This window comes from Pavona decussata, unplaced genomic scaffold (assembly GCF_977016875.1).
Source record: "Pavona decussata unplaced genomic scaffold, jaPavDecu1.1 SCAFFOLD_38, whole genome shotgun sequence".
Classification (NCBI taxonomy): Eukaryota; Metazoa; Cnidaria; class Anthozoa; order Scleractinia; family Agariciidae; genus Pavona; species Pavona decussata.
The window spans coordinates 2533190-2544545 of record NW_028145460.1 but is presented as its reverse complement, the minus strand read 5'-3'; the positions used below and the strand labels follow the sequence as shown (position 1 = coordinate 2544545).

Genomic DNA, 11356 nt, shown 5'->3' with positions numbered 1-11356 from the left:
TGCCTGACCATTGCCTAAAATGCCACAGAATTAACTAACGGCTGAAGGACTCATAGCAGCCCCTAGCCAGAGCAACACAGGGGAAATCAAAACACAGGAGGACAATACTAAGCTTCCGCAACATAAACACAAACCTCACAGTTACAGAGCGGAGCGATAACAAAAAACACAGCCGTACTGAACTAAAGCGGCCTTTAGCCGGCCTCAAATTAACTTATTGTACAGCTTTTAAAGAAGCTACAATGCTAAAGAAAGGATCAAGAGACAAATAACCGTGATAAGTAACACAACATTTTGCCACAAAAGCAAATAGCCAGGCCCAGCAATACAAAAGCTGCAAGATAATGATTATTACACGTTTCATTTTGGGAATGATGGTGTTATTTCTCTTCAGTCGGATTTTGGTCTTTAGTGACTTACTATATTCTAGTATTCCTTATACAGCTTAAGTGAATTTGTCACAGAACAATCAAGTGTACTAAATTGTCTCTAAATTGTCAAGTGTACTAAATGGACATTTCAATTTATGATGCTCGTATTCTGTATCATGGTTAAGCCTGGATACTTGTACCTGCTTTGCTTTTCTGAAGATCAATGGAATACTTTCATGGGGGCTAACGAGACCTACTTATTTTGAAATTCTCTAAATATTGAAGTGCTGGACCAGATGATACGTTAGGCTACCTGCAAAAGGTTGCAACATTGTTGGCATTCATGGAAATGACAACTCTGAACAAGTATCACAGCAAGTTCCGTTTGCTAAGCAAACATGACATTATTACCAAAGGAAGGAAATTGTTCCAAACCATCAATGGCGATGCGTTTTTACCTTTACAAGCGTGGCTGCAAGAATACCAGAGGATATTCTGGGCCAAACCAATGGGCGATAAGGATACAGTTAAATTCATGTTATTTTGCTTGGGGAATGGTTGTGTGCCACATCTGATAATGCATTGGATCATCCTTTGCCAGAATTGGCTAACCTGCAAGGCATACATGGTAATTGGACTTTATACAGAACAATGTTGACCCAATTGAATTTTATTACTGTCAGCAAATCGTTCTCATCAATAAAACAGAGAGAAATACTAATTCAAAAATTTCGCAAATATAGGCATCCTTACTAACTGTGAAGAAAATTTCCTGTGTTTCAGTGCAAAGAAAAGTAGCCTAAAATAATTCTTTGGAAGACTGTTACCCTGTAACTACTTTCAGCGGGGTCGCTCATACAAAATTGATAATTCCAAGTGAAGAACATAAACAATAAATTCCAGTTCAAGTCGTGTTTACCAATCATGGGCTGACAGAAAACAGAGTTTTGGAGCACAAAATTTCGCTCTCCCTAAACCTGGTTGGTCTGTTTCTTTTCAGTAAGCCTAGTAACAGCAGGCGCACCAAAAACTAAAAGAATAGTAAAACACAGTGAAAAAAGGTAGAAAAATCTAAGAATGTGTTTCTATTTTTGAAGTGTTTGTACTGCCATCCTTTGTCTTTATGACTATCAGTGTAGTTACACTTAAACAGCAGTTAATTTGTCTTTTTCCTGAAACATGTATCCATTTCCAGTTACTGAAGTTGACTGTTCCGTGTAGATTGTACCTCCTGTGCAAAAGTAACCCAAACAAAACCCCCTAAAATACTACTTCTCTTTTGATGCAAATAAAGTTTCAGTGTGAAAGCGATAAAATTTATTCTAATGAGGCAAATGAGTGGTTTGCTTTCTGAACCCGAAAGACACATCGAACGGATGATTTGCCAAATAAGGGTTTCACAATGCAACCCAGATTTTACAACACACGAACCTAAAAAAATGCGCATATTTCTGTATAGATCTATTGACGTATTTATTTATACTTTTGGGTGGAAACGAAATGTTCGAAAGGACGCAGGAGTACGTGGGCTGCAGCGACGGGACCAGCAGGGAAGAGTCGTTCCTGCTAGCAGCACGGGAAATCCGTGTGACTGCAGGAACAAATGTTTCCAACTGGTGGAACTGGAGCTGCAGTACCACATTATAACCCAGTACAACAACATGAAAGACAAGGTCCAACAAGACCAGTACCTAAGGGGTCAAATTTTGGCCAGCGACCCCACCTGGGTTGGCACCCAGGGAAAAGAAGATACAACCCAGCTACAAACCGAAGAAAAAAGAACAGTACCTACAAGTACCAAATTACTCAGGGAAAATTTGTTAGAATTTACATTTTAAGTATGAGTTGGATAACTGTTAAAAACGGATACCTCCCTGTAGTTCCCATTCTCACCAAACAATTATTCATTCCCCTGAATTTTGGCAAATTTTGGAAAGTTATTCCTGATCCTTCCTTCTAGTGCCCGGGCTCAGTCCCTATGTAGGGTGCAGAAGACAGAGTTCAGGTACTAGACTATTAGAAAGTGTGTCTATACTTCTTCGCCATGGGAGTGAAATCATCATCATTTTGTTTTGCTTATCATCACATGCATCTCAAATAGGTGCCATAGAGCCGAAGTATGAGATCAAAGGGTTAATTGAACCGTGGTTTTAAACGTTACATAACGTTTTCTAAGATTGTTCCTTTATTGCTTATAACATTTTTTTTATTTGTGGCTTGCTTTTTCTCCCAATTATGAATTGCTTGCTTGATTGATTGATTGATTTGCAGAAACTAACCGACAAATCAACGTGTGCAAAACAGCCTTTATGTCCATTCATGGAATTGGGGAGAAACTCCTACAGAGAGTACGTACAACGCCAACACCGACAACAATGCAAGGGAAACACAACAACAGGCCAAACAAAATAAAGCCAGAAACCATCAAGCAGGTAAGATAATTTCTGCTTCTACTTAATCGTGCTACTCCACACTTTTGCCAGGGTTAATGTTTTGGGTCGATGTTAGTATTACCACCAGTTCAACTCATGATCCTATATATAGTCAATATACTACAATGCTCTGTCAAAATTAAAGTCTTACACCAAGATTTTCTGTACGTTTTCCGTCTTTTGCAACACCATCTTAAATTGAGACGGAAATATCGTATTTCAAGACAGGAGATCTTAAGGTTGCAATATAACTTCAGAGGTATCTTGTGTTCAAGCGATGTAGCGCGTCCAGTTTAAAGCTTATAGAGCTGGCTATCAAACTATAAAAGAATTTTGAAATAAAATGAGTTGTTCAAAGCCTGGTTAGGCTAACCCTGGGTTAAAAAAAAACTCTGATTTATGTTTAATGACTAATCGATGAAGATTCTTCAAAAAAAAATTTTATCCTTTAGTTTTGACTACGATTTTTTTTTACCATTATCTTAAAATTAGCTACTAAATACAATTTAAAAAGGTGAGAGGAAAACCTGGGTTAATTTTTAATCGGGGATTGCACATGGTCATGCATTGTTACACAATCCACTGCTAATTTAGGGTGGAAAAGGCGCACCACCTGGACAAAAGTGTTGATATAGTTGATGACTTTAACGACCGTTTTGTTCTTTTTTGTTCTAGATAAAGAATTACAATTAAGTCCTATCCAAGAATGACGTCCCACTACTCCAGAGAGGATGCCCCCTTAAAAAGATTCCTTAACCCCAGCCTGAGCATACAACGAATGTATCAGCAATACCTGGAGGCAAAAGAGCCTGAGGTTGTGCAAAGGGAGAAAGATATCATTAAGGCAAGACAAGAGAGGAGGTTTCCTTTACCACCAAAAATCAAGCCGGTAGTCACGGAACACAGGTATCGTCACATATTTAAAGTGCATATGAACTAAAATTGTTTTTTTTCATGAATTGGTAGGTGGTTATACCCTTATTCCGAAACGCACAAAAAAGAATAGTGCTAAAGAGGTAAAAAACCGTGTTTTGGCTGTTCAAAGAGACTTAAAATGCCCAAAGTGGTGTCTCCGGAGACCTATCAAACTATAAAAGAATTTTGAAATAAAATGAGTTGTTCAAAGCCCGGTTAGGCTAATCCTGGGTTAAAAAAAACTTTGATTTAAGTTTAATGACTAATCGATGAAGATTCTTCAAAAAAAAATTTTATCCTTTAGTTTTGACTACGATTTTTTTTTACCATTATCTTAAAATTAGCTACTAAATACATTTAAAAAAGGTGAGAGAAAAACCTGGGTTAATTTTTAATCGGGGATTGCACATGGTCATGCATTGTTACACAATCCACCGCAAATTTAGCCACTGGAGCCATTAGCCGGCCTCAAATTAACGTATTGTACAGCTTTTAAAGAAGCTACAATGCTAAAGAAAGGATCAAGAGACAAATAACCGTGATAAGTAACACAACAGTTTGCCACAAGAGCAAATAACCAGGCCCAGCAATACAAAAGCTGCAAGATAATGTGTATTACACAGTTCAAATCTTATCCTTACTAAGATAAAAAAAGAGAGGCTATACTGTCGCAAGACACACTGAAATGAGCCATACGAAGCCTAAACCAATTGCCACAAAAGGCATAAGAACGGCAGTCGCTAAACAGAAACAACAAGAGGTCAAATAAATAGAACAAAAAAAACCAGAAATGACCTTTTAGATCAAAATCCAAAACATGCGACATTTAAGCACATGGCTTTGTTCAGTGACTATCACGCAAATCCTCCAAACCATAAATGGTATTTTCATCTTCTTCCCTTTTTACACTGTTTATAAAACAGCTCTCCTCGAAATGAGCTGAACACAAACATGAGGACTTCTTCGGGATGAAATCTTTCCAATGAATGCGCACAAAACGTGTCCACTTTGCACGAAACTTCTTGTCTGACGGAAAGTAATGCATCATGATGTTTAGTGTCCCTGTCGTGTTATCGCAGTTTATTCCACCGGGGCCACTGGCCGAGCAATAGTTCTTTCCCCCTTTCTTTGCCTTCTTCTACGCCATAATACTGGTGCTTTCGTGCTTTCTGAACCACTGGCTACATCATATCGGGTGAAATCTCATCGCATTGACCGAGCGCAAGATGGAGACACTTCGAAGAGCCAATTTCAAACTTTAAGGCGAGCAAAATACCGTATAAAAGAGCTTTAGTTAGTTTAAAACCAGATATATTTTGGATGTGTGAATAAATGGCTATTATTATTATTATTATTATTATTATTATCATTATCATTATTATTATTATTATTATTATTATTATTATTATTTCGATTAATGAGGATATAAACAAACGCATAAGTCAAACTTGTTTTTCATTTCATATTCACTTTAACACTGAATTCAATTTAGGGTTCGGTCTTCCCTGCACGAACACCTGTGCCACTTGTGACAGGCTTAGTCTCAAGATCAAGTCTGATCCAAGTGACACAGTTGCTCACCTGGAATTAGCGGATCACAAGGACAGGGCAGCACAAGGCTACCAGACCATGCGGGGCGACAAAAAGGCAGCTGTTGCCAGCTGGTCTAATACTATTCGTTCATTAGGTTCAGCTGCCTACAGGTCTTTTAATGCTGTTGACATGATATCATTCGACTTCCAGCAGAACTTGCCTACCCCGAATTTGCACCACCTCTTGTCTGAAGCATTGCTCTGAGGCCTACCTCACGGGTGCTAGGTCTTTGGTTTCATATTCTGATGGTTGCGGTGGCCAAAACAAAAACCTCACTATCGTTGGCTTGTACAACGCACTTCATCGTAGCGGGGTCTACAATATCCTTAATCAAGTTCCTCCAGAGGGGGCATACCTTCCTCACGAACAACACGGACTTCGCCCAAATCGAAAAGAGGAAGGCAAGTGCCACCGTGTACGTTCCGAGTGAATGGTTTTCGGTGGTGAAAGAAGCCAACCGCCGAAACCCCCTCGAGGCTGTTGCTATGCAACAGGAGAACTTTTTGAATTATAAGGATTTCATTTCTGGACGTTACACTAATCGGTCTTTTTCTTCTCATGGGTCTTGTTTTCGTGACGTCTACTTGCTTAACTTTGGTTGGGGCGAGGAAGTGAACCCAGTCACCGGCAAGTCAACTTTAATGCATCATCAAGACCAAGTTTGGACGCGCTGCACTTTATCCGATGGGGAGCCTTGGAAAAAGGTGAAGATCCTGAAGGAAAGGCCACGAACTGTTCCCTTAGAACAGTTGTACCATATCCCACTGGTACCAAATTCTGCTAAGGTCCGTGACCTTAAAAAAATTGCTCAGGAACACATTCCTTTCCCTCAATGCAACTTTTATTTAGAAATGTTCAATCAAGTTGAGGATGGAGATGAAACAACATGAAGACAGTGACTAGCTGGTCATTGTCTTTATTTCTGCGGAAGCTCTCCTCAACTTATTGGCCATTTCTCTCTCTTTCTCTCTGTCGTCCTTTTTCTGGTTAGCTTTGTCTCTTAAAGGGCTTTTTTAACAGGAAGTTCTTTTCTCTTTCTTTTTCTCTTCTTCTCGCTCTAGCGACTTTTTTTTAAGTGAGATTTCCTGGCTTTTTTAGAAGCCGTTTCCTTTCTCTTCCTCTCTGTTATCTTTTTTGACCTTGAAAGTACTTTTTTTCCTGCCACTGTCTGTTCATCCGATATCATTGTCCACAATGTTCACTCATTTCGAAGAGTGATAACCTGGAGCCCAATTGGCTGCGCCAGTGATAAGAGGTTATTTTAGGGGTAGGTAGGGGGAGGGGGGTATCATAAACAAACATGGCAGAACAGAAAGGCCATCACTCTTTTACAAAGTGACCTATTAATTTTTTTACTTTATTTTACGTTTTAACCTGTTGTTTTCTTTTTATTCTTTTGTACTTTGTTATGTTTAATAGTATTTTTTCTTTTCTTTACATCACTCACACATTCCTTTTTTTTATTATCTACTTATTGTTTGCTTTCAGTTTCATTTTATTTTTCTGCCGTTCAAGTGATCTGTGCTTCAAACCGTTAAAGGAACATTGCGACTAAAATTTACATTTCTTGCTGACCATTTGAGAATTCAGTTGTTAAATATGGTGTTTTATTATCCAACTCCAGTACTGTAAAAAATATTCACAAGAAAAGTACCGAGTATCCTGCGAATTTTGTGTTGTAGGACGCCATTTTATTAGAATCAAACGAAATCCTGCTGCGCAATTTCAGCATTTTATCTAGCGACCCTGAAACTAGTGAAACATTTTCTCAGCCACTGCTGGTTGCCCATCGCTATGATCCTAACATCCGCAACATTTCAGTGCATACGACCGCTAACAGCCAACCTAATCTTCATGTGGGAACTTCTCCATCCACGCACGCTCGCTGCCGCACCTGTGACCATATTTCTCCTGACACCACGCTGCAGGGTCCCAAATGCTCGATTGTCATCAAAAAAGCTTTCAACTGTCGAAAAACCGGCTTAGTGTATGGCATCTCTTGCCGCAGTTGCCCTGCTATTTACATCAACGCTTTGGTGAACATCTACGCAGCATTGAGAAGAACCTGCCGGGTTTTCCCGTCGCAGAGCATTTTAATACAAATGGCCACACTATCCAAGACGCAAAAGTCTGTAGAATTATGCTCTGCGACGGAAACAAGCAACGAAAGCATCAGGAAATGCGCCTTATTTTCAGACTAGGCACCAGTTAGCCACGCGGACTGAACTCTCACTTCAGATATCTTTAGGTCGTCACGCACACATCGCGCGTGCACCTTTCAACTTTAAATCTGACTTCATGGCACAAGCTAGCTTTTTAACGTAAATCTTCGACTTTTCCACTGATGAAGGGCTAAGCCCTAAACGTCTGGACTTGTTTCTAAATGATGGCACTCAACACTCGTATTCGAGAACTATATTTTACCTTTGCCATTTTATTAGTTTGGTTTTGTTTACAACAACCTACCCCTTACACATATGGACTGCATTTTGTCTTCCTAGCCCTTTCAGCCTAGCACAACACAAAACACGGTTGTGTTGCTTTCAAGGAAGTAAAGAGTTGGATACTAAAATACCTTGTGAAACGACGTTTTTGTTATTATTAAAGGAGTAACGTCATCTTGACCATATTAAGGGTTTTTTCCCATTTAATAACAGCCACAAACTTCATATATTCAGGCTAGCATTCTCGAGATTCTTAAAAGTTGATGGGATTCCTTTAATCTTAACTGTGGTTGTGACTCCCAGCTTGATTGGGAATCGAATGTTGGTCGTCGTAGTCTGAGAAAGATAATGTGGATTGAAAAATCGCGGAGTAAACTTTTCTAAAAACTGTCCTTGTTAGATCTGTTCTCAAAGGACATTATAAGAGAACTGGAATAAATGTGACATAACAAGGGATAACGAATGATTGCTACATTTCTGCAAGGTAACTTGTAAGTTATTTAGCATTCCACTTAAAAAAAACAACAACAACAACCAAATCAACAGAAGTACATAAGAGTTTTTTGATCAACGCCATAAGGAATTCATTGAATGAAAGTTAGAGAGCAAGGTTTTGCTTAACGATTAAACCTTTTTAACAGTTGTTCTCAGTTAATTAGTAACAATTTTGTCAGCGGTAGCAAGGATTTTATCCTTCACTTTATACTGAATATTAGTAAATGATCTAACAATTATTTTAGTGATCTTCCCCGTTTCTCCAGGATATTTGTAGTAACTTAAGTAGTTGTTGTAATATGTTTAGTAGTTTTGAACATTTATGATAGTTATTGAATTAGCCATTTAAAAACTGTCAAGATAACAAGAAAGAAAAAATAGATTTGTGAGGGTACATCCTTTGTTATAACATTATTTCAAGAAAAATTTGTGTAAACATAACTTATTGGGTTTAAGCGACATAGTGAGTAAGTTGCTCTAGGACATTTGTAGTTGAACTAGGTGAAGCAGATGTTGCAATTTTGTGGAAGTTGTGAAAATTTATGATCATTGATAGAAACATGAACATGTACATAGTGACTGAAGCCATTTGAAAACTGTAAAGATTACAAGAAAGAAAAAATATTTGCAAGAGAACATCTTTTAATTACAACATTATTGTTGAGGCCCGCGCTCAACACCCACTTTCCTCTCAGCAGCCTTCTCTTTGAGGACCTTTGACGTACCCTAGAATTTTGATTACTAACGCGATAACAAAATCAATCTCTGTGATCGTCGCCTGTGTTAGTCATCTCGTGTTTTTGGAAGCCCCTTTTTCTTCCGCCTTTTCAGTCCACCTTGGATCGTTCGCTAATTTTTGATACTAGGTAAGAAGTGTTGTCAAGTTTATTAGTGATTTGCTGTGATTTCCGTAGGTTTGTGTTGTTATTTTTGGATTTTCACCGTGAATCGGGCGGCCCGCATGACCTTACTGATTTGTATTATTTGCAGAATTAAACGGAGTTTTCAGAAGATATCCAAGCCTTGGTCAATTTCGTCTCAAATAAAAACTTTGTCAAATTCATATCGATTGGGATAGGCCTCACCTTTTGGGCGCCTATTCGATTTTTGTAACATAGTTCAGTTTAAATTTATAATCTTTGTGTAAATATCACTGATCTGGAGAATTTACTGCAATGAGAAACACAATTCAATCATGAGATTAGTATTGTCTCCTTAATATATCCTACTTGAAATTATCATTCAAATGTTTCCCGAAGTTCGTTGTTAGAAACAACAACAGTGGGAAACCAAGTATTGCCTGCTCGACTTTTTATACATTTCAGTTGTATCTCTGAAGAGAGCCTTTTTGTCAGGAATTAGATGTATGAGCGTTCACACCTAACCTTACCACACATACAAACTTGATTCCAGTCAGTATTTAGCTTTCTCAATGGCTTGTTTGAAAAAACTTTGTTTCTGTCAAAAATTCAAAGCTTTCAGCAGAAAGTTTAGCGTTTTAGGTTAAATCGTTTATCGTGAGCCTTTTTTATTGAAAATCGTTCCTGACCTCGGATTGAGTTTAATAATAATAATAAGAATAGCAAAGACTTAGCCTCCGACTGTATCTCACTGAATCCGTTCAAAACCAAAGTGAGCTCCACGTTGTCACGAAATTACATGTTGTCTAGTCACGTGATAACAAGTGGTTAAAAAAATGGCGGGAAGATTATGGCATTCATCTTCCCACCATTGGCTTTCTCTGTAGCATTTAATTTCCACGTTTTCGATAAAACTGTCTAGTGTTGTAGACAGGCATTGATCTGATTTTTTCTGACCCATTTAGGCCAGATAAATGCTAATAGGCCATTTTACAGTTGCTTACTCAGTGACCAGCCCTTTTAATGGTAGCGGGGCTGCTGGTGACCTTGTATTGATACAGACCTCACTGTATCACTAGCCTGCATTTGCAAAAGAAAAGTAAAGAGATTTGGATCAAAACAAGGTCACCGACAGCCTCGCTTCCAGCCATAAGCCAGGCAACACAGCAACAACTGATGAACCGTACCAACTGTGGATGTTTGGATCAAATGAATGCGAGGATCTATTTGCTGGATTACGGGGATTTTGTAGAGGAAAATCAAATCTCCGTATGTTGGATATGATTGAACTTTCTGGTCGAATTGAAAATTAAGGGAACTGAAGACAAACTCCTGCAAAACTGGTGTGCAGTTTTCACCAACTGCTTCTAATTGGAACAATACTGACAATGAAATGTTAGAGGGAATGAAAATGGCAGACAAGCAAGTCTTAAAAACAATTGAATCCTTAGGAATGCTGCCCAAACTTCAACAAGGGAATGTTGTCAGAAAGGAAGGAGGCAAACTAATTTACTTGAACAGAGCGGTTGAAACGTGGATTGATTCAAAAGATTTCATGCCAGATGAAAATAAGGTCGTAGATATTGAGGAATTGCTTGATCTTGATAACGGGATCCTGCTCCAGTCAGTCAGCGAACAGATGGAAAATAATCACCATAACATGTTAAGTGATCTGGCTGCTACAGGAATATCCTCCACTATCAGAGATAACAACGATGATGAAGACAACTACGATGATGATGATGACGACGACTAAGGCAGTCCTCGTAATTGTGTATTATATGGCAAAGGCAATTGTTTGTATCGAACGGCCTTGATACGGACGACTTCGCATCATTCTGGGTTTAGGAAAAAGGACTGCGTCTCGGACAAGTCATCCAAATTATTTGGAGTCCCAACTTCAAGTCATCCTACCCTGTGTTCAAGTAGAAAGATAACTCACAGAAGCAGGGCAAGAAATCCATCTGCAGTAGATGTTGGTCTCACACAGAGGTCAGTTCAATGTGGAAACTTCACCAACAGAATGAATTTGAATGGTGTGATCCCAAAATGTTGCTAGAAAAATATCCAGCAGATGGTTCAGACGCTGAAAAATTGATTTATCCATCCAAATTGAAGCACATGCTCCCTAAACTTGAAAAACCAGAGGAGGAAAGATTAGCAAACTTAAGGGGGCTTGTACTTGTACTGAATTTGGTAATATAAAGCACTGTAAAAGAAATGCAAAATCTGTGTGTTGAGATGGG

At 38.7% G+C, this 11356-nt stretch overlaps 1 pseudogene; it reads left to right on the top strand.

Annotated features, from left to right (window-relative positions):
• Positions 1-3509: 3509 nt before the first annotated feature.
• LOC146483587 (uncharacterized) lies at positions 3510-10866 on the top strand (annotated as a pseudogene).
• The last annotated feature ends 490 nt before the right edge of the window (positions 10867-11356 follow it).